The sequence below is a fragment of the Coptis chinensis genome, chromosome 9 (genome assembly GCF_015680905.1).
Source record: "Coptis chinensis isolate HL-2020 chromosome 9, ASM1568090v1, whole genome shotgun sequence".
Classification (NCBI taxonomy): Eukaryota; Viridiplantae; Streptophyta; class Magnoliopsida; order Ranunculales; family Ranunculaceae; genus Coptis; species Coptis chinensis.
In genome coordinates this window covers 80,645,614-80,672,817 of record NC_141464.1, presented here as the reverse complement: position 1 = coordinate 80,672,817, position 27,204 = coordinate 80,645,614, and the positions used below count along the sequence as shown (strand labels likewise).

The window sequence follows — 27,204 nt, the reverse complement described above, 5'->3', positions numbered from 1 at the left end:
GAGCTAAGAAAGCCATATTCTTAGGCTTCGCGCAAATGGGGTAAAAGGGATACGATTGTGGTGTCTAGAAGACTACAAGTTCCCCGGGTCAGAGATGTTACGTTTAATGAGACTTCGTGTGTAATCTTCATGAAGTCGGAAAGAGTGGGCGAGAATGGCGAAGTCCATAGAAGTTCAAGCCATCGAAGCTTGAGTTGTCTTTATGCAATGATGACCGGTTGGTTCATGATGAGGTACCAAATCATGGAACCACGCGAACAACAAGGAAGAAGAGCAAGAGCCTCCGAACTTGTATTGGTGACCCACAGCCAAAGAGACAAGTTAAAGAAGTGCACAAGTATGGGCACGAAGCCGGTGAAACACTATGGTCGGTGGATTTAGTGGCATATGACCGAATATCGAAGATGATGAGCGGATAGTTTCAAGGAAGCCGTTAGAGATGCTCATTCTAGATTGGTTGGTTGCTATGCAACAAAGAGATGGAGTCTCTTGATAAAAATAACACATGGGACCTAGTTTTATTGCCAAAGCGGCAAAAGGACTATCGGCAAATAAATGGGTGTTCGAGAAAGAAAGAGGTCCTTCCCGAGAGTCGACAAGATTGGGTACAAGGCAAGAGTAGTAGCAAAGGGTTTCTCCGGAAGGAGTCGAGTATTACAATGAGATATTTTCCCGGTGGTCAAACATACTTCCATTCGGTGTGTTATTGAGTTTAGTTGCTCACCGACTTGGAGTTAGAGCAACTTGATGTAAAAACCGCTTTCTTGCATGGGGACCGGAGGAAGAGATCTATATGATACAACCCGGGAAGGGTTTGTTGTTCTTGAAAAGAAGATCATGTATGCAAATTGAATCGGTCATTTGTATGGGTTAAAGTCGCCGCCTGAGCAATTGTACAAGCCGCTTTGACACATTCATGATGCAACATGAGTTACACCCGAAGTAAGTATGATTGATGTGTCTACTTTAGAAGGCTTCGACGTGGTAATGACTTCATCTATCTCCGCTTTTATGTGGATGATATGCTTATTGCTTCCAAAAGCATGGTGGAGATAGACAAGTTGAAATCTCAACTTAGCTCGAGTTTGAGATGAAAGACTTAGGTGGAGCCAAGAATCTTGGGCATGGAGATTGACAGAGATAGGAAGAAGCGACGGATAGTTGTATCTCGGAAGAAATACCGCCGAAAAGTAATTTCCACGATTTGGTATGGAGAATGCAAAGTCGGTTTCTACACTTTTAAATTTGGGCATTTTAGGCTTTCACTAAGTTCTCTCCTAGTTCGATTGGAGGAACAAAAGCATATGGCTAATGTTCCTTATGCAAGTGTCGTGGGTAGTTTGATGTATGCTATGGGTGCACACGCTAGACATTTCCCAGGCGATTAGTGTTGTAAGCGGTATATGGCAAAATCCAGGGAAGCGACATTGGGAGGCGATGAAATGGGTACTAAGGTACTTGAAGGGTACCTTGGATGTGGGATTAGCTTATGGTGGAGGCACTTGTTATGTCACGATTGGGTTTGTGGATTCCGATTATGCGGTGATCTAGATAGGCGATGATCGACTCTTTTGGTTATGTGTTTATGATGCATGGTGCAACCGGTTAGTTGGAGGTCTATGCTACTCTTCACATTTCTGATTACTCTATCTACTACCGAGGAAAGTATATGGCAATGGGCAGAAAAGGCGTGAAAAGAGGCACTATGGGCCGAGGTCTTCTAGATGATATGGGTATTGAAAGAGAATAGTGTGTTGCTTTGTATTTGTGATAGTCGAGTGCTATTCATTTGGCGATGAACCAAGTTCATCATGCTTTCCGACCAAGCATATTGATGTTCGTTATCACTTTATACCGGGATGTCGTTGAGGATGGTGATGTAGCACTTGAGAAAGTGGACACCCATGACAATCTTGTCGATATCTTGACTAAAAGTTGTCACGGAGTTAAGTTCCAACACCGTTTGGACTTGCTCCAAATCCTACATGTTTGAAAAAGAGCCCCAATGTGGGCATAGCCCTGGCGGGCCGATCAATGCCGAAGTCTTCCTTCTTTGGATGTGTTCCTACTAGATGTGTTCTTCCTGGATGTGTTCGGCTTGGTTTTATGTGTTAAAATCTCACCGAGGTAGAGAATGTAGAGAAAAAGGGATTTTGTTTTTTCTATTTCACGCTCGAGCGCACTGCACCTCGTGAGCGAAGCGCACTGCCAAGAGTCTGGAGTCAAGCGCCACCTGGCCGAGAGAGAAGCACCCCACGCCAAGAGCACGGAGACAAAGCGCCACCTGGAGAGAGAGAGCGCACCTACGCCCAAGACTGTTTTTCGTGGGCCTCACTACAGTAACCGCGAAATTTGTTTTTTGGTATAAAAACAAAATCAAGGTTTTGGAAAACCTAACTTTTTCCAAAACCAAGAAAGAGAGAGATTACAAGAGAGCAATTCTTTGTGAGTTGAGTGTTCATTTTTTGTGAGTGAATTGAGAGACTTGTAATCTGTTACTCCAGACATCTAGTAAAGCTTGGAACTCGCAGTGTGGACGTAGGCAAATTGCCGAACCACAATATATCTCGTCTTGTGGTTTGTTCTTCTTTTATATTAATTGTTTTACTTTATATGTTTGTTATTTGATATTGAGAAGTGTTGGGAGATTGCTTGGAGGGTGTTGAAGTCTTGTCTATTGAGAAGGATCGATTCTTGTGTTGGATTGATCCGTTTGTTGTGGGTAACATTGTTTCCGCAGTTTTTTTTTATTCACATCATAAAGTAAACTGCACCTTTTTAGTGGAAATTCTATGAATTAAGAGCATATATAATTGAATTTTTCACCACCAACTAGAACAATTTTAATGGTTGCAGCTGAATTCTTGCGTGTTGACGCAGGTTACTTATATGCAGAATTCTTGGGAACTTGATATTTGTAGAAAATGCATTGATCTATGAATCTATTTTGTGTTTCCACATTCCGAATTGTGTGTTAGACATTCAATTTAGACAGCAGAATGTGGCTGTTGTATCCTTGATCAATTCGCAATGCACTTCATCTATTCTTCTTGAAAAATGGAAGAATAAAACCTTGACGCTTCTTCTCCTAACACATTCGTCCTATATATAAAATCTATAGGGCATGTACAAGGAATACCGCTACAGTTCTGATCTGGTCTAGCTTGTTTGATCCCAGAGGTATTTGTGATGAGTAAACAAAAGGTGGTGAAAGGTGGAAATGATTGGTGAAAGTCGTTCTTCAGCATATACTCTCCCTTCTTCCCACAAAATTTGCAGTTGGTACAAGTGTATTATCAACAAAATGGAGGTACCTTTGGACCTCAATTCCCATTCTCGATTTCTCTGATAACATCTTGTATTTTACTGAAAGCAAGAGTAGTGATCCAATTGTTAGGGAGAAGTTTATAAGTTTTGTGTATATGGTGCTGCTTTTCCACGGCTCATATATACAAAGGTTCTGCCTCACATGTACAACGGCCTACAGTGCGTCTCATGTTAATGCATGGATCTCTATCGTATTAAGGCAACTTCTTCGGGAGTTTCTTCATCAGTACAGTTGAAGGCATTGCCCCATTGTCTTTTTAGCTGTGATTCACTGACTATTTTAAAAATGAAATCATTCGAAAATAAGCTTCCGCCTTTGGTAACCTTTTCAAGCCTTAAGGTCCTTCATCTTGAGGATGTAACATTTACTTGCGATGTAGAATCAATTCAGCGAGTCACTTTTAAATTACCGGTCCTTCAAGAGTTTCATTTTGAAAAATGTTCATGGTCGGGCATGATTATCCTTGTGTTTGCTCCTTTGTTTATGAGATTGCACATACATGATACGTATAACTTTTTCCCAGATGAGTATGATTGTGAGATGAAGATATGTGCTGAAAATCTTATATCCTTGACATTAGATTGTAACTTTGTATGTTGTGGATATTCTCTACACAAAAGATCCTCATTAGTTGATGTCTCAAAAGATTTGATTGGTACCAAATTTTTGGGGCACAGCGCAGTTAAGGTATTTCGAGAGACCTGTAATGTGAAGGATTTAGCAGTATCTCCATATGTCATTAAGGTATGTATGTATTAGTTTTTGTTTTATTTTTCTTCAATTTAAGCAGCCGATGACTCTAATAAGCAGCCGATGACTCTAATAAGGAAAACACCAATCCCTCTCATGGTTCAAAATATCGATATTTCAGTCTTGGCAGGAAAACTGGATAACTTTTTACCTCGCTCTTTATTTACTGCCACGTCTTTGTTCTCCCTTTCGTTTAGTAATCTTAAACTTACTTTACCACAAAACTTACAAGTTAAATTTCCTAGCCTTAAATCTTTATCGCTGTTTACTGTCCCGTTTAGGGATGATAGAGACGCTGTTAGGATTTTTAGGAATTGTCCTAGTTTCGAGGAGTTGAGTATAGTGGGTTGTTATTTTAGTACTCCTGATGTACTTCAATTCCCTGGGCCTAATCTCAGGTTTTTGAAACTATTAGGATTGTCTAGGTTTCATGAAATCGAGTTTTCTTTTCCTAGGCTTAGGGAAATTATGTATTCGGTAATCCACCGGTTTTTAGGGAAGAGACCCTTTCTTGTTTGAGTAATGCTGCATTTGAGTTTGCTTCGCCGCCCAAGGATTTTAATGGGATTGATAGGAATTTGATTGAATGTCGTGCGTTTGAGATTCTTGAACGAGTGCGTAATGTGAGGAAGTTGGCTTTGGAAGGACTTTATATTGAGGTATGATTTGATTCAATTTGGTTTAGTTTTTATTTGTGTCGTTAGATAATAGTGTTATTTGTTTTGTATCGATGAAATGAAACTTGTTTTGTTTGTATACTTAGTTTTTGACTAGGCATCAAGAGTTATCAATTGGTATCCTAACTTGCAAACGCTTTGTATATCTATCAAGGTATTGTTAATTTCACCCAAGTTGTTTACGTCTATGAATAATGCATTGGTTATTTGGTTCATTAATTATATATGAAAGTAAACGAAATGTGTATTATTGAGCAGACACTTAGTCTTACGAGTATGGGCAACATGGGTGGACAAATACCATTAGAAGAGTTGAATAGTCAGAGCATGTTGAAGTGCCTTAGAAAAGTTGAAATTAAGTACTTTGGAGGAAGTGGGAGTGAATTAGACCTTGTGAGATTTTTTGCTTGGGAATGGGAGTGCGATGAAGGAAATGGATATTACCTACTCAGTTATGCATAATTGCCTAATCCGGGGTTGCTGCTTCTTACTTATGCCAAACCTAGGCTTCAAGCAGGACAATGAACTGGCAAACAAGGTTATTCTTTTTGTATAAAAATTGCATATTTGACACACTCATTATGAAATACGATTTAATTCAATGTCAGAGGATTGTTTAGGATTGTTTTAATTCAATGTCAGAGGACAGTGCTCTACTTGCAGAGTTTGAGTTTCAGAATTTATTCCAGGATTCATTCCATCGACAAGATAAAGTCCCTTAATGACAGGATTGGCTTGTTCTGCTTCCTTCTAGTATAGTGTCAGAACTTCTTTCCTATGAGTTTCATGCTAAATTACATTTTATCAGTAAATGTTTTCCTGTTCACAGTTCTAAACACAAGGTTAAGCATTCCAGAGTGTTTGTCGTAGGCTCGTAGCGTTGTGATGCTTTCTGCTCGTAAGAGTCAGGTTATTCATTGACAGGTACTTATAGCAAAAGTTTCTCCCAAGTAAAGATATCAATTGGATAGTAACCCAAAACATTGTGTTCAAGTCTGCATCATACAGTGGTATACTGCAGCAAATATGTTTCCTTTTACCTGGTTCATCATCTGTTGCTCTAAGGAATGAACTTTCCAGCATTTTAGAGGTATACCTGTGTAAACTTCATCCTTTTTAGTTTGGGAAGGTATGTTTACCAAGTACGTAAAGAGCCTATTAATATTTTATTTGTGTAGGCAAATTTTCAAAACAAGTTGCTCAACTCTAGGTTCAAATATGGATAAGATAAAGGTCATTAATATGACAAGATTGACCTCTTGTTCTTCCTTCTAGTATGGTGTGTCAGAACTTCTTTCTAAAAAGAGTTGATGCTACATTGAATTGGATAAAATGTTTTCCTGTTCACAGTTCTAAACACAAGGTAAGCATTACAGAGTGTTTGTCGCCGCATTATGAATTTATGCTTCATTCCGTTTGTAAGAGTGTGGTTATCTTCTTTGATAGGCACTTCATTTAGTTCATTCTTCAGAACATAGACTCCTTACTCATTATTATGGATAGGAATACAAGTGAGAGTCAGCGGTCATCTCTTTTTCTTATATTGCTAATTCGAGGCACTACAGTTATTTTTCTGTAAGCTAAGCAACTTTATCTTCCGAATGAGCCTCAACCTTTAACCTTTTTGCCCCGTTGAAAATTATGCATCATGTAGTGGTCTTCTGTATTACAGTGCGATCTAATGTGATTGTTCAGCCTAGTTGGATGAATGTTGAATAGAGTGTGGCTTAAGTTGACGAAGTATTCCAGCTGCTAAGGCATTTCATAGAAAAGATGGTGAATCTGGATGTCCTGTGACTGAAGCCTTTCGGCTGGAAGAGAAACATTTAACAGTATTGACTCTTGCTCAAATTCTGAAACAATAAGAGTAATCCAATGGCAGTATAGGTTTATATGGCTGTCAAAGCTATTGTGGTTTCAGGACAATATTGCTTTCACTAACTTCCAGTTAGAAGCTACCCAGAAATTGGATCGTGTGATATTTCGTCAGACCACGTTTCTAGACTGCATCATTATCTCATAAGAGTTTTATTACTGTTAGAATTCGTAGTTCCCTAACTCGTCTCTACTTTATTTCAGAAGCTTATCTCACATAATATAAAACTTCTATCCCAACTATAATCTATCTCGGCCCTTTGAATCTATCATTGAGTATTATTGGACGATATTGAAGTACAGGCTTTGATCACCATAAGTGCATAAGAATGGAGATGGACAGGATCAGCGATTTGCCTGAACCAATTCGAAGCCACATTCTAGACTTCCTTCCAATGGAAGATGCGTTCAGAACCAGCATCCTTTCTAGACAATGGAGATATGTATGCTTTTCACTTTCCAATCTAACTTTTGATCAACATTCTTTCATGCAAAAGAACTATGGAGATTTTGCGGACAATCTAAATTTTGATCAATTTTCATTCATGCAAAAGAAAAATTCTAGAGAATATGCGGATGATTTTGTTAATCGGATACTTTCTCATCATGATGGATCAGCTATTATAAATTTTGAAGTCAATAATAACGATTATATGTATCTGCTCCTGATGTCAATGCATGGATCTCGTACGCTGTAGACCACAGTGTTCAGAAGCTTCGTATACATGGTTTCTCAACGATATATGATGCAGAACTTGTTGGAATCTCTTGTGTATTTCTAAATACTAGTGTGTGTGTGCAAAGTGGAGGAGATGAACAAATGGTATTCTCGCCACTTTAGTGCATAGTAGATAGTCCCACATTGGTTATCCACCACATCGGGTAGGGTTCGGCTGGGCTTGGGCCATGTTGTGGGTAGTGGTTTGACCAATAGCCTAAACTTGTTTTGCCTTTTTCTTGAAAGCACAAGTTTAGGTTGTTCTATTAGGAGTTGGTCTCTCTTTCTCCTAACCTCTATAAATAGGACTATGAGTCCATAGAGAAAGGAGACTTGATCAAAAACTCAACTCAGAGAAACAGAAAACTAAAACCAGTCCTTTTCTTCTTCTTCTTCTTCTTCCCCCGCCAGAGAGTTATATTCTTTGTTCAGAGGGTAGTATTGCATTTCTAGTGCAAAGTCAGTGCAGGCTGTTAACCATTGAATCTCGTGGAGGAAGACGCCATTGTTGCCTTCTCGCACCATTGGAAGGGGCTTAAATCTTTCCTTAAGGACAGCCCTTAATCCGCCTTGGTTATTCCCAGTTATTGCTGTCCTTGTTTCTTCATTGCTACTGTTCCTTCTGTTCTACTTTAGTTGTTGTGTTCATACAACTGTTCTAACAATCTTAAGGAAAGAGTTTTGTAGTAGAACAAAGGAGAGTGCTTTAATACGACAATCAAAAGACCCTATATGGTTGTAGACTTTTCTCCTACGTTTATGGGAGTCAAATATGAGATTTCTATCAAGAAAAACGTCAAAGTTCGTCTTTTTGACAGCTGCGTCACTGGTTACGGAAACTGCCATAACTTTCAGCTCAGAGCTCGGTTTTGCAATCCGCTTTTTGTGTTGGATAGCTGATTCAAAGAGCTTTCCAGTGGTATAAGGCTTGATACCCAATTCTTCATGAGCTGGTTCAGAATTACAGTTCTTTTGAACTGTTTTTTCTAGAAGGAGGAAAATATGGTAATCCGATTTTTCAATCGGTTAGGTATCGTATTCTTTCACTCATTGCAATTCTTTTGGTTTGATTATATGGTGATATTCTTGCCTTGAGTTGCATGCTAGTTTTTCTTAGGAGGAAAATCCCTAAGCTTAAACTTCTTTAATAACCTAGTCAACAAATTATACGTGTTTATCACTGAGGAATTAATTGGTTTGACTAGAAGTAGTTTGATATTAATTTTCTTTGTACATATGTAGATGTATGTAGATGGTCTAAGAGAGACCTTAAGATAGTTAATATCAACCACACTCAAATCTTGGATAGTAATTATAATGTATTCAATGCATAATTGCTTATCTTTATTAGTGAACGTGTTGTTAGACGATGGTTATAATTTGTCTTGTTGTGAAAATACATGTTAGATGAAGTAACTTGTAGCTTATATCCAATATAGCATATGTTAAAGTTGTGTAGCATGCTAGTTTTAGATATTAATCATCGTGGAATTTACTTTAAACTTGATAATAGTTTATTGGTAAATTTTTCTAGTTGAAGACATTAATGGATTAAGCCATTAGATGTGTGGTAGTACTTGAGGTCTTATTGATAGGGTATTCTATCTTACTTGAGCTCATATAAAAAGAGGAGGTGGAGTCCTCGGTTGTTTTGCATATTCAAAGGGCTAGATTTGCTTAAATATTGTATACTTTTTGTTGTGAGGGTACAGTTAAAGTTTACTTTTCCGAACCTATGATATGATATTTACCATGTTTGGCATGAATGCATTATTTAACATTGACATGAAGTTTAACCATGTCATATATTATTAAGTAATGAGCATCGTTGTCTCACTTAGAGGAAACAATATAGGAAACAATCAATATCCTCTTAAACCTAATTTAGTCAAGGAGATGTAAGGTAATGGTTTGTCTTCTTAGACAATATCCTCCAATGACTATTTTAGACAAGGAGATGTAACGCTTGTAGATTGTCTTATTAGGCATTATCCTCCTATGACTATGGATAAATAGCCAAGGTGATGTACAAGTCGTGGATTGTCTCCCCTATGAGTTTGAATGTTGAATGATGAAAAGAAGGATGATAATGATATTATCTCGGGTAAAACCTTTTTCATCTAATTCTTCTATTCTTTAAAATTCATTCGAATCACTTGTGGATTTCCTTTCATATAGATAGCATGAACATAATATGACTATGTTTAATATGATCTAGAATCATAGACTTGAGTAAAGTATATTCTTGTCATAAGAGTGCATTTTATTGTTGTTGTTTCTTTTTAGTGTTTGTAGGTATAATGTGTTTTGCATGTAAGTTTGATTAGGTTGAGTAACCATTGAACTGTGGGGGTAGTGACCCATATGCATGACACTGCTTTTTACCATAGTTCATCTCACAAGATAATTGGAAAGACACTTTGAACTACAAAGTATGGAAAGGTCCGGGCCTATCCAAAAATGTTTCAAAATGTGGGGGTGTCTTGCCAAGCGCTATTGTGAATGAATCTAAAAAGAAATATATATATATATTTTGAGACCTAGAATTATCAAGTAGATGTTCATTGGTGAAACTCATAATAGTGATGTTTGTTTTCGGTTGTCATGAGTGATAACAATTTTGTAGATACCACATTATTATTGAATGTCTTATATGCTAATTTTATTTGAGGTTGTGCTTCTCGAGAAAAATGGCATAGAGTGGTTGAATGTTCATAATGAACTACATAAGATAATCCCATTATTTCTACACAAGAAATTTGGAAGACTATCAATGAGTATTTCCCCATTAACGGTGATGATGTTTATATGTTTCTTAAGGAAGATTCATTAACCTATAAGGAAGTTGTCTATCTATGAGAAGTGTCTTTTTGAAGGATACAACTCCTCTAAACCGGACTCTTGATTTATTGGGGGATCTATAGGTTGAATTGGATCTTCAAGAGAAAACTAAAACGTGATAGTTGTATTGCAAAATACAATGTTAATAATAATAGCCAGGGGTTTCAATCGAGAGACAAAATTTATACTATTTTGAAACCTTGCTCATATAACTAGAATTTCTTCTACGTAATTCTAAATACTCTAGTTGAGTAGTTGTCTTGGAACTACAATACCAAGTAGTACCGTGTGATGAGTGAAGGTATACAATTTAGTTAAATGTGTATGAGTTGATTCAAGCCTATAAATGGCATGAGCAATTCAACAATATATTAGTGTCATATGGATGTCAAAGTACCGTTGTTGATAAAAAAAAAAAAAAAAAAAAATGTGTACTTTCTTTAGAGCAAAGCAAGACATATGTGTTAATCTCTTTGTTTAGATGATTTAATATCATGAGTGCTAGCATTGAGAATGTGTATGAGACAGAGAAATTCTATTTGAAACATCGCCATAAACCATCATTGAAAATGATAGTTTATTATGTTGTTAAACTCATTTTCAGAATCGCTATATTAGGTTGTCAAGATGTTGACGTTTGAATATGGTTGAAGCGCCACACAATACCTTAAACCGTGACCGCCGGATGGTATAGGGGAATTTTGGGCACTTCAGAATTGAATGATGGTGAATATAGGAATTAAAAACTCATGTTGGTCTCATTATATTGTTATAGCACTTAGTAGAAATATTTTCATTGAAAAGTATGGGTATTATGATAGTAAGCATGTGTTAACACATTTTGTGGCAAATATCCATCTTATGAAAAATAATCTCCTTGTGTTTTCTCATACTAAATATGTCAATATCATTGGTAGCCAATTGTACTTGATGGATAACAATAAAAGGCGTATGAAGGGCCAAAAAGCTAAACACCGTGTAACGCATATAATGAAAGAGCAATGTGGGTGCATGTCCTCTATTTTACTACAAGGGAATGTTGGTTCAAAGATTTTTAATCCACCACTTTCACGTATTATAAGACATGTTACCCCACGACCGGTTCAAGCCCGTAAAGCACCCAAGATCTTATGCATTGTTTTTTTCGATTCTCTCCGGCATTTCGTTAACCCATTTCTTTTGTAATATCCTATTCCAAAATAGTGGGGACTATTAGTATTTTGAAATAGTGGGGATTGTTGGAATCTCTTGTGTATTTCTAAATACTAGTGTGTGTGTGCAAAGTGGAGGAGATGAACAAATGGTATTCTCGCCACTTTAGTGCATAGTAGATAGTCCCACATTGGTTATCCACCACATCGGGTAGGGGTTGGGCCCGGGCTTGGGCTACTTGTTGTGGGTAGTGGTTTGACCAATAGCCTAAACTTGTTTTGCCTTTTTTTGAGCAGCAAGTTTCAGGTGTTCTATTAGGAGTTGGTCTCTCTTTCTCCTAACCTCTATAAATATGGGATTTGTGAGTCCATAGAGAAAGGAGACTTGATCAAAAACTCAACTCGAGAAACAGTAAAACTAAAACCAAGTCCCTTTTCTTCTTCTCTTCCCTTCACACCGCCGCCCGAGAGAGAGTTATATTGCCGTTCTAGAGGGTAGTCCGTTCTAGTGCAAAGTCAGCCTTTGTTAACCATTGAATCCTCGTGGAGGAAGACGCCATTGTTGCCTTTTTCGCACCATTGAAGGGGCTTAAATCTTTCCTTAAGGACACCTAATCCGCCTTTGGTTATTCCCGTTATTGCTGTCCTTGTTTCTTCATTGCTATCTTGTTCTTCTCGTTCTACTTTAGTTGTTGTGTTCATACAACTGTTCTATCAATTCACGGTGACCTATTCACATGCATTAGCTTGACTTCTCCTCGACATTGGAAAAACTTGGACTCGACTTTGCCTTAATCGTTGGATTTCCGCTTTCAAAACTTTAAAGATTAATGATGTATATATTCCCTGTGAAAACTCAATAAACAAACTCTTCTCAAACTGTCCGTACTAGAAAATTTGGCCATCGAAGATGCAAACTTCCTAATCAGAATTGTCGCGGAACCTCTTAACATCTTTCTTCCTAGCCTTAAGCCGTTTGAGTCTCACTTGTTTGTGCATTATCACAAGAAAACAAATATTTCAGCCCCAAATCTCAAACAATTTGCTTGTCTTGGTCTTCCCCGGACATCGGTTTAGAGACCCTTTTGTCTCTCGCAAGATCGTGATCATTTACTTGGTTCAGAATCAGTTCAGATCGGTTTATTTTATTATATTCATTCCGCAAGACATAAAATTGTGGGGACTTCATAATGCGAATCAACTATGCTTATATAATTTCTATATTGAGGTGCGTTTCAATTCTTTTTCTTCTCATGTAACATTTGGCAATAATGGGTTTGACAATGAGAACTTATATGAAATATCCGCCAGTTCTCACCAAGCCAGGGATCCAGCTTTAATGCACTTTACATATTCTACTTTGAAGCATCTCCACCTTCATTTGCTTCCCATTGAAAACCAAGTTCAAGCTGTTATCGCCTTATTAAAAAGAACTCCTAATCTGCAAACTCTTGGTATCTATGTCCTGGTAATACTAGAAATCTTATAAATTTTACATGTACCATTATGAGGAGAATTGCGGTTTAGCTCATTTTATTTATGGGGACAAAACTAAAAAGGACAAAATTCCGAAATAATGAACCAAAAAACCCACCTGCATTTCAAAAACACTCTCAAGGACAATAGTTGACTTTTGTCCGAAAAAGACAATAGTACCCTGGTATGCACAGGTGTCGGTGCATACCACCTTAGTATGCTACCTTTAGGGTGTGTTTGTTAAATTTTAACTCGTGGAAAGGAAATGAAATAAAATGGGTGGTCCACTATGGAATGGAATGAAATGGAAAGGAAATAATTTTAAATGGTATGTGTTTGGTAAACTGGGAAAAAGAAAGTAAAAACTGGGGAAAGGAATAATCATGTTTGTTTGCAAAAGCTATGGAAAGGAATAATTGTATTGTTGGGCCATGGGTGTATTAGTATTAAGTCCCTAGCTATCTATTTCATTTTCTTTCATTTCCTTTCCTTTCCACAAAAATTTCAGGGGTTAGCTAAAGACACAAAACCTTTTCCATTTCCATGATTTTGTTTCCATATGGAAAAGCCCATTTCCTTTCCATAGGTAAACAAACGCCTTAAAAACTATGAAAAAGGTGGACCACTCTTATTTTCCTTTCCTTTCCATAGTGTTTCCATCATAACAAACACACCCTTAGTATGCACAAACATCAATGCATACCAAACATCACAAAGAAAATGTTATGCACAAGTGTCATTGCATATTACCTCTTGGAATGCGAGGTATGCACAAACGTTAGTGCATACCAAACATCACAAAGAAAATGGTATGCACAAGTGTCAGTGCATACTACTTCTTGGTATGAAAGATATGCACAGACATCAATACATATCAAACATCACAAAGAAAATGGTATGCACAAGTGTCAGTGCATACTACTTCTTGGTATGCGAGGTATGCACAGACATCAGTGCATACCAAACATCGCACAGGAATTTGATTGTGGAAATGTATGTTGGCCGAATGGATGAAATTGTTAGTTGCAACTTTCAAGTGCCACTGATGTATGTTTTTGTTAGATAATGAATTTAAGTTGAAAACAAGTACTTTTTTAATGAATGTTACAATCTTTGGTTTACATTATATATTTTTCTTTTAATGAATTTAATTCATGCAATTGAATATAGTATAAGTATTAATTGTGCATTAACCAAGTTTACATGTTGTGGTTTTGTACAAAACAAACAAAAAAAAATCTCTGGTGTATACCATGTCAGTGTAGGATATATTGTTTTTGAATTAACTGGTAATGTTTCAACCACACTACTTGTCTCTCCTCATGGATTTGCTTCAATGCAGCTTGAGATGGTTGTGTGTATGTATTGTGGTAGCTGACAATTAGTTTTTGTTGATGAACTACCACCACCAAAAGGCAAAAACTGTCAATGCACACCCAAAAGAGGGTATGCACCAAAGTCCGTGCATACCCCTTCAAGTGCAATCGAAAACTACGATACCCTCTTACATACAAAAATAATGTGGACTCGAGGAGATGAAATTCCGGGATAGATAATGTGAAACAAAAAATGGAACCAACAAACTAAAATAAACTTTTATTGAATTCTCGATTTAATATCCAATAGAGAATCATGTATGTTTACTTGAATGTATGTGTGACTTCCTCTATGTTTACTAACATTGGAAAAAATAATTGCAACATCGAATGCCTCACTCCTTTCCCCTCATTCCATCGCCCTCATTCTTTTGGTCTGCATTCTTTTTCCCAGTGCAAGTCTTGCGATTGTGGTGGTCCGTCGAATGACATTTTCGGCACTTATGACGCTTGTTGCGCATTGCACCCGTATTCTCAATTCTCTTAAAACATGGTCTACCAGGACCCCTCTTGACATTTGGTGGTAGCACACTAAAATCCATAGCACTGCAAAATCAACCAACCACATCATTAAAAAAATGTGGTATGCACAGTTGTTAGTGCATACTCAAAAAGTTAGATCCATAATGAATCGAAAGCAAAAAAACATCGAATCAAATCAAAATAAACATATATTAATAAAATAGTTAACAAAAACAAACAGTAAAAAAACCTTCTAATTCAACAAACAAATAAAATGAATCAAAACAAACATCGAATCGAATCAATTTCGATTTGAATAATAAAGTTGAGACAAACCTTCAAATCGAATCAAATGAAATATAGAATCTCTAGATTCAACTTTAATCTTCAATCGAAAACGATTGATCTTGTGTTTCCTTTTTGCTTCGCTCGATGGTTTTTCCAATTTTTTTGTTTCTAGTTCAAATAAATGATTACTTATATACTACGAAACATAGAAGGGTATAATTGGATATTAAAAAAAAAATCAAGTCAACATGGACTTGTCCTTTTGAATGATTAAAAACCAAAAACCAGTTTTATTAGTGATTATGACGTCTAACTTGTCCTAAGTCCTAACCAATGATTTGTAAATCCTGCTGATTTTATCAGTGATAAAAACTGGAATTAGGGCCTTTTGGCTTATTTCTTGTTTATTTATTTTTTTCAACTGCAGATGCGAAATACAATGCAAGACACACTTGTGGAAAAGGAATATTGGGAACCACAGGAATTGTACTCTGTGCATACATTGGATCATCTTAAATTACTTAAAATCGAGTCATTTCAAGGAACAAAGAGTGAATTTAGACTTTTGAGGCATTTGTTTGAGAATGGTAATGCCATAGAGAGGATGAATATCTGCTATTCAAAAGAAATGACTGAAGCCGGAAGAACTGATTTTAGCGAGAAACTAATGAAACTAGCAAGAGTTTCAATGTAAGTAGAGATATCACCGGTGACGACTCATATAAGCCCCATCTCCACGCTTTCAAATGGCTCACATTTTAGCATGGATTGTAATCCAAAAAAATTACATTCATGTCCTAATTCGGATATTGTTATCTTCGGCCGCAATTTTTTTTTCCTTTTTCCCGGTAACTTTGGTTCATCATCCGTTGCTCTAAGAGCATGCAGTTTCAAGGATTGCTTACTTTTTTTAGTTTGGCTAGGTATGTTTAAATTGGTTATCTTCATTACGTTGCAAATCAAATCTCTCGCTTGGATAGCAACGCCATTGATCATACTAAAAAATTATTTGTCATGGTTAGTCCTTTATCTATGTTGTTAGTACCTATGCCCTTCCATTAGGTTTTACATTCATCGAGAAATATTATCAGATGTGCAAAGTATTTCTACATAAGCTACTGTCTATATGCTAGTTTTCTTTACATAGTTGTCTATAAGCTATATATACAAATAAATTAAATGTACACAGATGATAATTTCCTTAACCTAACGTCAACTCAAATAAAAGAAATTTTAATCTATTTAATAAAAAGGGGGCCATCCAATGGTTGTCATTGTTTTTCAGCAATTTGTGACATGGTGGAATCTAGGTGTTTGAAGGGGGGTGCATCCAGTTTGCTATCGCAGTTCAACATCCAATTTACTTTCATGATGGGACAACACACTATTTAAAAAATACATCTAATTTAATATGAACGGGCTATTTCATGATGACTATATGAATGAGTCTAATGGGAAAATAAGTCCGTAAAATATAATAGATTGTCATCACTGTACCTTGGTAAATTTCTCTCAACAAAGTTTAAAATTTCAAACCAATATATAGAAGAGGATCCTTTGAATATCAACATTTTTTTTTCTACAAGTAAAATGGAAAGTTGCAACCGAATTTTGAGAGTCAAAATGTCGAAAACTTCATTTAGTGTCAACCTTATAAAATCTCAGGAAACTATCGCCGCACAAGTTTTTTGGCGTATAACAAGTAAATTCATAGATAGCAAAATGATAATACATAAGTCTATCGTCTAAAATTCATAAATTTTGTTTTCCTGATTTAACGTGTGTTCTGATTAAACTTTCTAATCATATAATCTGGATTTTTCGCTTGCAAATTATCTTAAATTAAATCAACCGATACACCAGTGTAAGGATGTGAGATGTCGAGACAAATATTTTTATTTTATTTTCAAACGGTCAAACTTTTTTCGTGAAGTCATCGAATTGAAGATGGACCGTTGCATAAAATTAATTATTTTTATAAACTACCAATTAAAATCCAAACAAATGGAGTAATTGTAGAGATGGATATTAATAGCATTATAAGAAAATCAATTATTAATTATCATACTAAATTACTAACGTAACTTATTACGAAACTCTTCCTATGTCTTATTGCATATATTTCTCTTCTATATATATTGTTCACAAACTCTACTTATTGTATCACCGCAATACATCAACATAACTGGTAAAACAAAAGACTGAGACGACGTACAGATACATCATGGAAATGTTCTCAAGTACAAAATTAATTTTTGGACTACTGTTTGTTATGGTAGGGTTGACGATCACATCAGCTACAGATAAAGAATGTTGGATTAGTGACCAATGTGGAGATGAACTAGACATACATTTGGCTGAGAGGAGTTTGAATGGCAGTCTCAGTTGTTGTAGGGAAATTGTAGTTTCCAATCCAGAGAAATGTTGGGGCAACCTTGCTAACTATCTGGAACGTACTAAGAATGAAGAAAATATTAAGTGGGCACATAATTTTTGGAACCAATGTGTTGTTATCGTAAACAACAACAACAAAAACTCTGCACCACTTGGCTCTCCTTCAGTCCCATCATCCTCATAATTACGGCGGAAAATTTTGATGATGTAATCCCACTTTTTTACTATTGATCGAATATATATAGTAAAATAATATTCATATTTTAAAACGGTATCAGCTTTCCCTTTCCCAGTTAGTATTCTCAGTGTGGACACAATATTTAAGTCATGCAAGTTAAGAGAATAAGGATCCAACATCAGAAAACATTAACTTATTGTTTACTAAACAATAATAACCACTAACAAATAATCTCATGGGCTTGGCCATTAATTAAATAATTTTAATTTGCCTATTTAAAGTGTGTGTATGTGTGCGCGCGTGTGTGTGTGCGCGTGTGTTTTGTTTGTTACACTCTTTCATTTGATCAGTCTCATCTTGTTAATAAAATCCATTTTCCGCATAAATTATTGAATTTGAAGTAGTTACACGAGAAATAATAATAGTTACAGGAGGTAAATGTATCCTGGTAGGAAAAAAACTTATTCACACGCGCAGAGTTTAAATTTATTTATTAGTTAAATTTTGCGTGAACCCACTAGTATAATCTTGTTAGGGGTTAATTAACTTCGAAAACCAATTTCATAAATATAGTTAGATATAAAAATAACCGAATAGACTCAAGTTTACAGTATATATGAGATTTTTCTTTTCCACAACACAGAAAAAGCTAGAAGATCGAAGAATACATCGATATGATATTACTTAGGGGTGTGCATGGGTACCCAATTACCCGAACCAGAACCGTTTATAGCGGTTCTAGGTCCTAAAATGTTAGACCAATTTAAAGTGGGTCTTCAAGAACCGACCCGATAAAGAACCGAAACCGTTAGAACTGAATAGTAAAAAACCAATGGGTATTCGAACTGAAACCGGAACCGATTAGTTTGATTTTGATATGAAGAATTTAGTATTATATTACACTAAATAAAGACAAACCCAAACATTATTATTATATATAGTCTATATTTGTTAGGTGTAAAATTAAACTAAATATATATAACATTTAGCATAATAGTGAATGTGTGTTATTAAATGCATCTTTTATAATATTACATTAAATATGTGTATTATAAATATTAATAATAATGTTTACGGTTCACGTCTCTACACGTATAGTCGTATACTATGAATTAACTAATGCACTGTCTATATTAACTAATACATGAACGTGTACGTGCTTGATATATTATATGTATATATATTAGATAACGAATACGTGCAATGCTAACTAACAATTGTGGTACAAGTGGTATTTATTCTATATATAACGCATTACGTATAGTATAATATAGATATGTTCGATTTAAAATATACACATGCGTATAATGTATGAGAATGTATTTAAAATTTTTAGATAACTTTCAAATATTATTATTGAATTTAGGACCATTACTTCTTATGAGAGGACAAAAAATATCGATGACAAGTGTTATAGTCAGCCAGAAAAACCAAATTTTATATCGGTTATATAACTAAAAAATAATTTTAGCAAACAAAATATATAACCCGATAAGGAACCGGAACTGGAACCGACTTAATTAATGGGTATGGGTCTGGGTTTTCAAAATATAAGAAAAAACCCGAAAGAACCGAACCCGATAGGAACCGCTAAAAATAGACCCAGAACCGAAACCGATAAGAACCGACCCATGAACACCCCTAATATTACTCTCGAACATATCGTGAGGGAGATATTTAGTATCTAAGAATTTTACATAAGTGTTGGACTAAGTACATTCAACACATTTCGGTGCACCTTCACATTTTTTTTATTTTTTATTTTTTATGTTTTCTGAAATTGAAGTACTGATTGTGTCAATAGACGCCCGGTGTTATTTTCAAGATTTAAAGTAAGCCTATAGTGCTGCAAACGAATTAGAGGTGTTGGGTTATCAGTGTTAGACGGCACGGGCACACCCTATGTACAATAAATAACGTCAATTCGAGTTAGGGGGTTTGTGTGTGTTGACTTTGGTCAGTCTTTTGAAAGTCTAAAGTCTAAATAGAGAACAGGCTCATAAGACAGAATTGGGGATTAATTTAATTTCTAATTTGGGTCGGTAGATAATTATGACTTAAGGACAAACCAGATTGACCACTGCTGAAAGACGATATTATCATCATTTAAGTTTTTATCAGTTAAATCAAAATCCCATATGACTTTTCAATTTTGTTTTTGACCCTCAGCACACTCACATTTTATGTTAGGACTAACACGAGAAATTAATTTCATTTATTTCATGTTGTACACATGCGTATATAGTGGTGTTTGCATGTTTGTTGTACACATGCATATTGATGCCTTCTCTATTTTATTTTGTTTTTTAAAATAACAATCCTAAGTAATGAAGGAGAAAAAAATCAACCAATTTGATTCTCGGATAATAAATTAACGCTAAAACATAGGGTTCTCTTTTACAATAAAGTATAGTAAATTCTAATTACCATATATCATAAATTAATGATTTTGAGTTTTAAAGAAATTAAACATTTAGATTAAAAGCCTTTAGATGACTCTCACATAAGTCTAATTTAACATGCAATTTCTAAATTTTAGGTTTGAAGTTTCAAACCCATTAACATGCTTTATCTAAATAAATTGGTTCACAAAAAAAAAATAGTAATAAAACAAATTATATTGATTATGATTGCAACTGAGTTATCATAAGTGACCACAATGTTTGAGATAGCTAAGAAGCTGGCAAATACAATTAAAAGTAAAAACACAATATAAAAGGTATTGTTTATATTTGAATAGACTGGCCGGAATTCTCTATAGTCCTTTTCAATATACAAATATACTAACTGCACATCTTATTTATAACTATATTTATAACTAAACACACACATGACTTGTGGGTTACTCTCAACTAATACCTAAAGAATAGGAATGACCATAGACCAAGATGAGTCCGAATTTGTTCACCAACATTTGTGCTGGTAGAATCTACCATGGCCCCTAGTAGCCCACGTGTCCAGCCCAAATAGCTATCATTAATTTATATTTTTATCTTTTTTATTGTATTTTTTTTTTTATTAATTTTAACATATCAAATTGTTCCAAGATTCTCTCCACATACATATATATACAAGGTTTCAATTTTTGAGTTTACAATAAGGAAAGACAATTAGTTAGAAACACAGAGGGCGGGAACATGCACGTATAGGGAAATCACACTTTTTAAAAGTTTACAACATATATTGAAGTACCTTCAATTAATACATTTTTTTGTTTTGGACAGTTAGTTTCAAACTCTGTCAACTACTCGATCAACTGTGTATAATGTGTTGATACTTAAGTTGCATGCACCTTAGAAAATGTCAAGTCTATAGAAATTTAATGAAAATCTCAGGAAAAATTAATGCATCACTAATACACTGCCATGCTTTAGAAAACGAATAAATATAGGACTTAAGGGCAGAAGCTAGAAGGTTAAACATGGCTTGGAAACAAAAGTCTATTCCAATTTCGAAAATTCTAATAAGCACATACAAGCGAGAATTCATCCCAAAGTTATCCTAAAAGCCAAAGCATCTTACTGCAAGTCAAACAGTGAATGATAAAATATCCTAAGCACCATTAAAAGTAGTACATGAATGGAAGAATTTTCCGCCTCCAGAAATAGTGTTTGACAATGTCTTAACTACCTAAAGATTAATAGTAATCCCAATAAAAAAAATGAGATTAATAGTAACGACTAATCAATTAGTTGGTGTACTCAAGATAATGATATCATCTTCCTAGTTCTTGTTTCTTGATATTATCTGGTGGAGGAGATGAAGAATGAGATAAGCGAGAGAGAGCGAGTGCATATTTCGTGGGCAAAAATATTGGCACATTCTTATTTTAATTATTTCCATATATATCGTTTAGAAAAATAAAATAAAAAAATAAAAAGTTTTATTAGTAACTATTTGATGACACGTATGTGGGTCACTAGGGACGCTGGTAGATTCTACTAACAAAACTAGCTGGTGGACAAATTCGGACTCGACCAAGACTACAACACTTTCAGTTTCCTAACTTGTAGCTAAAGTTACTAACTGAGTATCCTAAACAACTACCCACTCATCAATTTCATCACAAATTTCACTTTAATCACATTTGTGTTTAATAAGATTTAAATGGGTTATTGTCCCCAAAAGAATGAACTCATCGCATTAAGGTTTGTTTACTTATTTTTAAATCAAATATTTGATAAGCTCCGGTTCTTCAATTTGTTGGAGCTTTCAATTTTGTTTTTTTTTTTTTATTTGTTTTTTATTTGTTTTTGTTTTTTCTTTTTAATTTGTTTTTTTTAATTTGTTTTTGTTTTTTGTTTTTTTCTACGAGACATACTCCAAATAATTTGGTAGTTATTGGGGTATGCCTATAAACAGTGTCGGCTCGTTCTTTATGGAAAAAAAAGCAACCATGTAAGGCCTCTCTATGAGAAAGGCCTCGTAAGTTGTTTGGTTTGTTGGAAAATCCCCAAAGTTCACCTTAAAAATAGGCCTTAATTTTGTTTATATCATAAATCCCAAATTTTTTTCTCTAAAACTAGGACTCTAAACATGCATGTAAATCCCTTCCAGGAAAAAAAAAACAAAAACAAAAAAAATACTTCCCAAAATTTATAGGACTCAATTCTTAGTTTCTGATGGGATACAATGCTATTATCTCTCTACTTATATTAACTTTCATATTCATAACTTGTGTATGATTTTATAGTCTGATCTATTATTCATGGTTTGTTGGTTGGGATTTTCACAGACTGTCAAATTGACAATTATACCACATAAAGGGTCATATGCAGAAATGATTTCATAGTACTGAACAAGCCTTAATAAGTTACATAGAGTATCATATTGAAAACTATACTACATAAAATATCATATTCAGAATTAATTTCATAGTACTGAACACGATTGAATATGTCACATAGAGTATCATATTACAAATTATACCATATAAAGTGTTATATTCAGAACTGATTTCCACGCCTGAATATGTTACATAGAGTATCATATTGAAAATTATATCACAATAAGTGTGATATTTCGAACTGATTTCATAGTACTCAACACACCTTAATATGTCACATACAGTATCATATTAATAATTATATCACAATAAGTATGATATTAAGAACTGATGTCATAGTACTGAACATGCCTGAATATGTCACAATTAGTGTTATATTCAGAACTGATTTCATAGTAGTAAACACATGTAAGTATGTCACATAAAATGACATATTAAAAAGTAAAGCACATAAAAGGTGATATTGTCTGAACTGCTTTCAACCATCATATCTTCATTCTAAAACTAAAATGAAGTCAGTTTAACAGAACAGATACCATTTAAAAAGGAAAAGGAAACAAGTCAAGTTTTTGATTTCATAAAAGAGCTCATAAGCTAATATAATTAGTCCATTCTTCAAACAAGTAGCTCATGCAAATACAACTACGATACTTAGCTAACATAACTAAAACAAGACCAACTCGAGCCCTAAGTGCTAACGAAATCCGGATACTTCATTCCAACGTCATCACAGTCAAATCCATAGCATCCACAATCAAATCCATAGCATCCACAGTCAAATCCAATGCATCCTTAGTTGTAAGCCCCCAGTTAACCTCATCAACATTCGTTTGCTTTTTCAGGGTGTTGCTTCTATTATGCTTTCCAGCAGAGTATGGTTCATCGGTTAGTAATTTGTACACTAACTCCCCACGAAATCATCATCGAAGTTTTCTTTGTAATTTTGGGAAGTGATCAATGGAACGTGCCTTCCACTCCATGAATTTGCACACAAATAGTCCGTAGTCCACCCTAAAGCACAAACAAGAGAAGTATTAAAAATCTCACATCACATTTCTAGTGTTCCACAAACTTTATCACAAAAGAACTAGGCTAGAAGTACTTACGACCGGGTCGTTGTTGAGGGCACTTTCAATTTCCAACAACGTAGCCTTTAAAAGGGTTTCTTGCTCTTCTTCTCAATAATGTGTTCATTTAAAATTGTATAGACACCGTTCCATCTGTGTTGCCATTTTAATTTGATAGAAGATATGACAAATATCATCAGTCAGAAATACTCTAACAAAACCTACAACTTAAGATCGACAACAAAACAGTTTCACATGCAAGTGCACAAACTCAAGTTTAGTAACTCACTACTTTCGTGGCATTCCTGTAGGGAACGGATGTGAGGGGATATCTTGTGTTCATTGAATCAAAGTGTGTCCATACGTTATCCATCATGTTATAATGTAGGAGCGTCCAATGGTATCCCCCATTTTCTTTGACTATTTTTCCACTATTCGGAGGAAAGAAGAGATTCTTAACATTTTCGTGAAGTTGATGCAGTGGATCAATCAAAAAAACCTTCTCAAGGTGTTTTGCCCAAATCACAGCAGTCTGTCAAAAAATATTAATAATAACCTAATAAGAATACCGTTAAGAATATGTAATGAATATACCAATACCAATAGTATGCAACACTGTGTATTATATAACCCTAGGTTTCGAACATACGCAAGTCATAGTGTCAAAGTAATGGCTAAGTGGTCTGTTCTGAGGCTTACGACCAAGATAAATTTTCTTCTCTATCTCTCGAGGGTACCAATTTAATACCTGCATAGTGCATCCCAGAAGTAAGTCGATTTTCATCGATGATATATGAGAAGTTGAGAACAAAATGTGTGTTTGGCTTACTTGGCCATTAACAAATCTGTCAAGCATCAATTCTTTCAATCTGTTTTACCGTGTAATTTGAATTGTGTCTCCATCCCAAGCAACGGTCTTTGCAATGAAACACATACAATACGCATAACACCAGTTAATACAACAACATATACATCTCGGTGATGGCCTATTCAATTGTCATTGCAAATACATACAACAACTACGATTCTTTACAAACCAAAATGAACAAGAGGCATCATAAAAGGTTTTCGGATAGACTTAGATTTTACATACTTGACATGTGCAGACTTGAAAACCTCCCAACCACTAGCTGCTTCGAGAATTAAGACATTGAAACGCTGTTGAAGATTCTACCGAAAGTAGCTTTTCACCAAGATTTGTTATAGGCGGACAGTCGTCAACACATATTACCGTATTCAGTTTCTGTTTTCCCTCTCTCTCATTCTTCTTCTTCACTTTTTGTGTAGGTGTTCTCGTCCTTTTCTTTTGATTTACAACCATTGATCGCAACTCCGGTTGTAACTCCTCTTTGTTGGCTTCATTTGTTAGCATCACATCTACTGGAACAGACGGTGTCAATGGCAATGCTTGGATATCATTATCTCTAAAAGGTGACATCTCCTTTTTAGCCTCAACCCCAGACTCCTTCTTGGACTTCTCTTTAGCATCCTCTTCTCTTTCTTTTAATTTGGCCTTCAAGGCTTCATTCTCTGCCCGTAGGCTTTGATTTTCTTCTTCCAACTTAATACACCTTCCCCTTAAGTCCTCTTCTGTTGGAATCGGATCACTTGTCAACATAGCAAGCTCCACTTCCTTAAATTTGATTTTCAGGGTCACCGAAAACACCGATAATAACTTCACACAATAAGAATGCAATGTAAAATATTCATTTGACATTGAAAATAGGGATTTAATCGGGCAAAATTACATTGGAAAAACTATTTGTTGAATGCATTTGACATGTGTCATGATCGGTGTCAAGTTCATTTGACATGGGAAAGAAGCCGAACTTCACAAGTGATAAAAAAATCAAATCAATATGAAATGAACTTGACATTGCAACAGAGTTTGGACAGTGAAAACTACTTCCATTAATTGGAATGAAATTTGATGACATCGAAATTTCAAAGAAGACCGATGGGGAAGGGAAATGACTTCAAATTCTAATACATTCGCCACCTTGTCCACGGTCAAATTTGACAAGGCACGGGTAACGAAGCATTTTGCTCGAGTGTTACAATATCCCATCTTTAACGAAGGTACATAATCAACACCTCTATTTGGCATTGCATTAACCAAATTGACGGATCACACAACCAAGAGTAATCGATATCAAGAGTCAAAAAAAAAGTTAGTAAACATGTAAAAATGAAATTAATAATAAAATGACAAAAACACAAGGCTAAACTAGAGTGAATTCAGATTGTAAGTTACCAAAAGAAGAATTGCGCAAGATTTTACTTTTGTAGGCTCACGGTAGTACATCTTCATTCGCACATAAGGTTTTGATGTATCACTTTTGGCGGGATACTTCATTCATTATTTTTACACTCTCTAAGTATTTCAAAACCACCAACGTGTTCTTGATGGTGTTGGAAAGAGAAGAGTGGTGATAATGTATAATGAAATAAGTTTGATGAAGTCATCTTCATCCCGCTTGCCATTCCATGAATTCACCACTTTATAAATAGCATTTACAATCAATTCCTTGGACAAGTTCTTTTCTCCGCCAAAGTGACGAGTCACAAACCCCGCTTTTACTCAACTTCGTCAAGATTCACGTTTGTAGTCACATGACTCCCATTCATTGGCATACCAAACACTCTAGAAACATCTTCATTTGTTAATTTGACAAACACCTCTCCTAACTTGAATTCTTTTTCCTTTCATCGTAAGTTTTAATAATATCCACTATGATGCTTGTTTTTTTTACCAACATGTGTTTGTCCAACAAATCATCAAAGAACACTCTAAAAATGTTACCAAATGGTGTTCTACCCATTAGATCATTGAAATCAACACCAACTTTTGACTCACGGAGTTTATTGGCAAGATAAAAATTGGTAACAAGCTTGTTTAAAAAAGGATAAGATTTCGTTTCTTTCTTCTCTTCATCCACTACCTTCTCTTCTTTTTTGTTCTTGTTATCTTCATCCACTCTCTGAACTACCACTTCTTTCCCTTCCATCTTCTTAGCTGCTAATTGTATTTCCTGTAGATTATGCATGGAAATAAGTAATGAGGTCGGATAAGTAATAAAATAGAATTTATTCAGATTCAATCATTTAATAGCATTACATTCCTCTAAATAATCCAATCTCAAAAAACTCAAATGCTTATGCTTAAAAATCCATAAATTAACAACAAGCTTAAAAATTGTCTTTGACCTTCTCTCCCGGGCATCGCTTTTTGCTCCCCCTCCCCATTTACTCTAAATGCACATTTTCCTTGTTTTTTCTCTTCTTTGCTGTATCAACTGCTTTCATATGTGTTGCTTTCGTCCTTGATGGTTTTTTACTGTTGGTCGTTTTCTTCTTCATCTTCTGTAGTGGATTTGCAAGCTCTGTACTTTTAGGTTGTTTGAAGTTTGGAGTTTGGTTCTACCATTTAACTGTTGTCGGAAGTTTGGAGTTTGCTGTTTTTACTGTTGATAGATAAGAAAGAAAGAGAAAAGAACAAGGCTAAATGGGGTTTGACATTCGAATTGTGGGCTTTAGGCCCAAACTCAACTTTAACATACTGAGATATGCCAGATAAAGTATCATACTGAGAACCGCTTTCATAATAGTTAACACTGAAATATGTCATATAAAGTATCATATTCCAAATTATACCACATAAAGTGTGATATGAAGACATTTTATCATTTCAAAAGACTCATGGACTGACAAGTTCCAACATCAGTGAACTTCTTCCTGAACGCAAAATCACAATATCTATCCGATTCCCCGGTTAAAATAAATATCGTTGTAACAATTGCTCTAACTATTACAACAATCGCTAAATCTTCGAGAAGC

The 27,204-nt window shown here is 35.2% G+C and overlaps 1 protein-coding gene across 1 annotated transcript in view; it reads left to right on the top strand.

Annotated features, from left to right (window-relative positions):
- Positions 1 to 4,262: 4,262 nt before the first annotated feature.
- The window catches only part of LOC147478555 (F-box/LRR-repeat protein At2g42730-like), a 62,064-nt gene continuing 39,122 nt past the window's right edge, over positions 4,263 to 27,204 (top strand). Inside the window, exon 1 of the mRNA XM_086584603.1 lies at positions 4,263 to 4,737. The gene's annotated coding sequence lies outside the window, so the exon portion shown is untranslated. The remainder of the gene's footprint in view (positions 4,738 to 27,204) is intronic.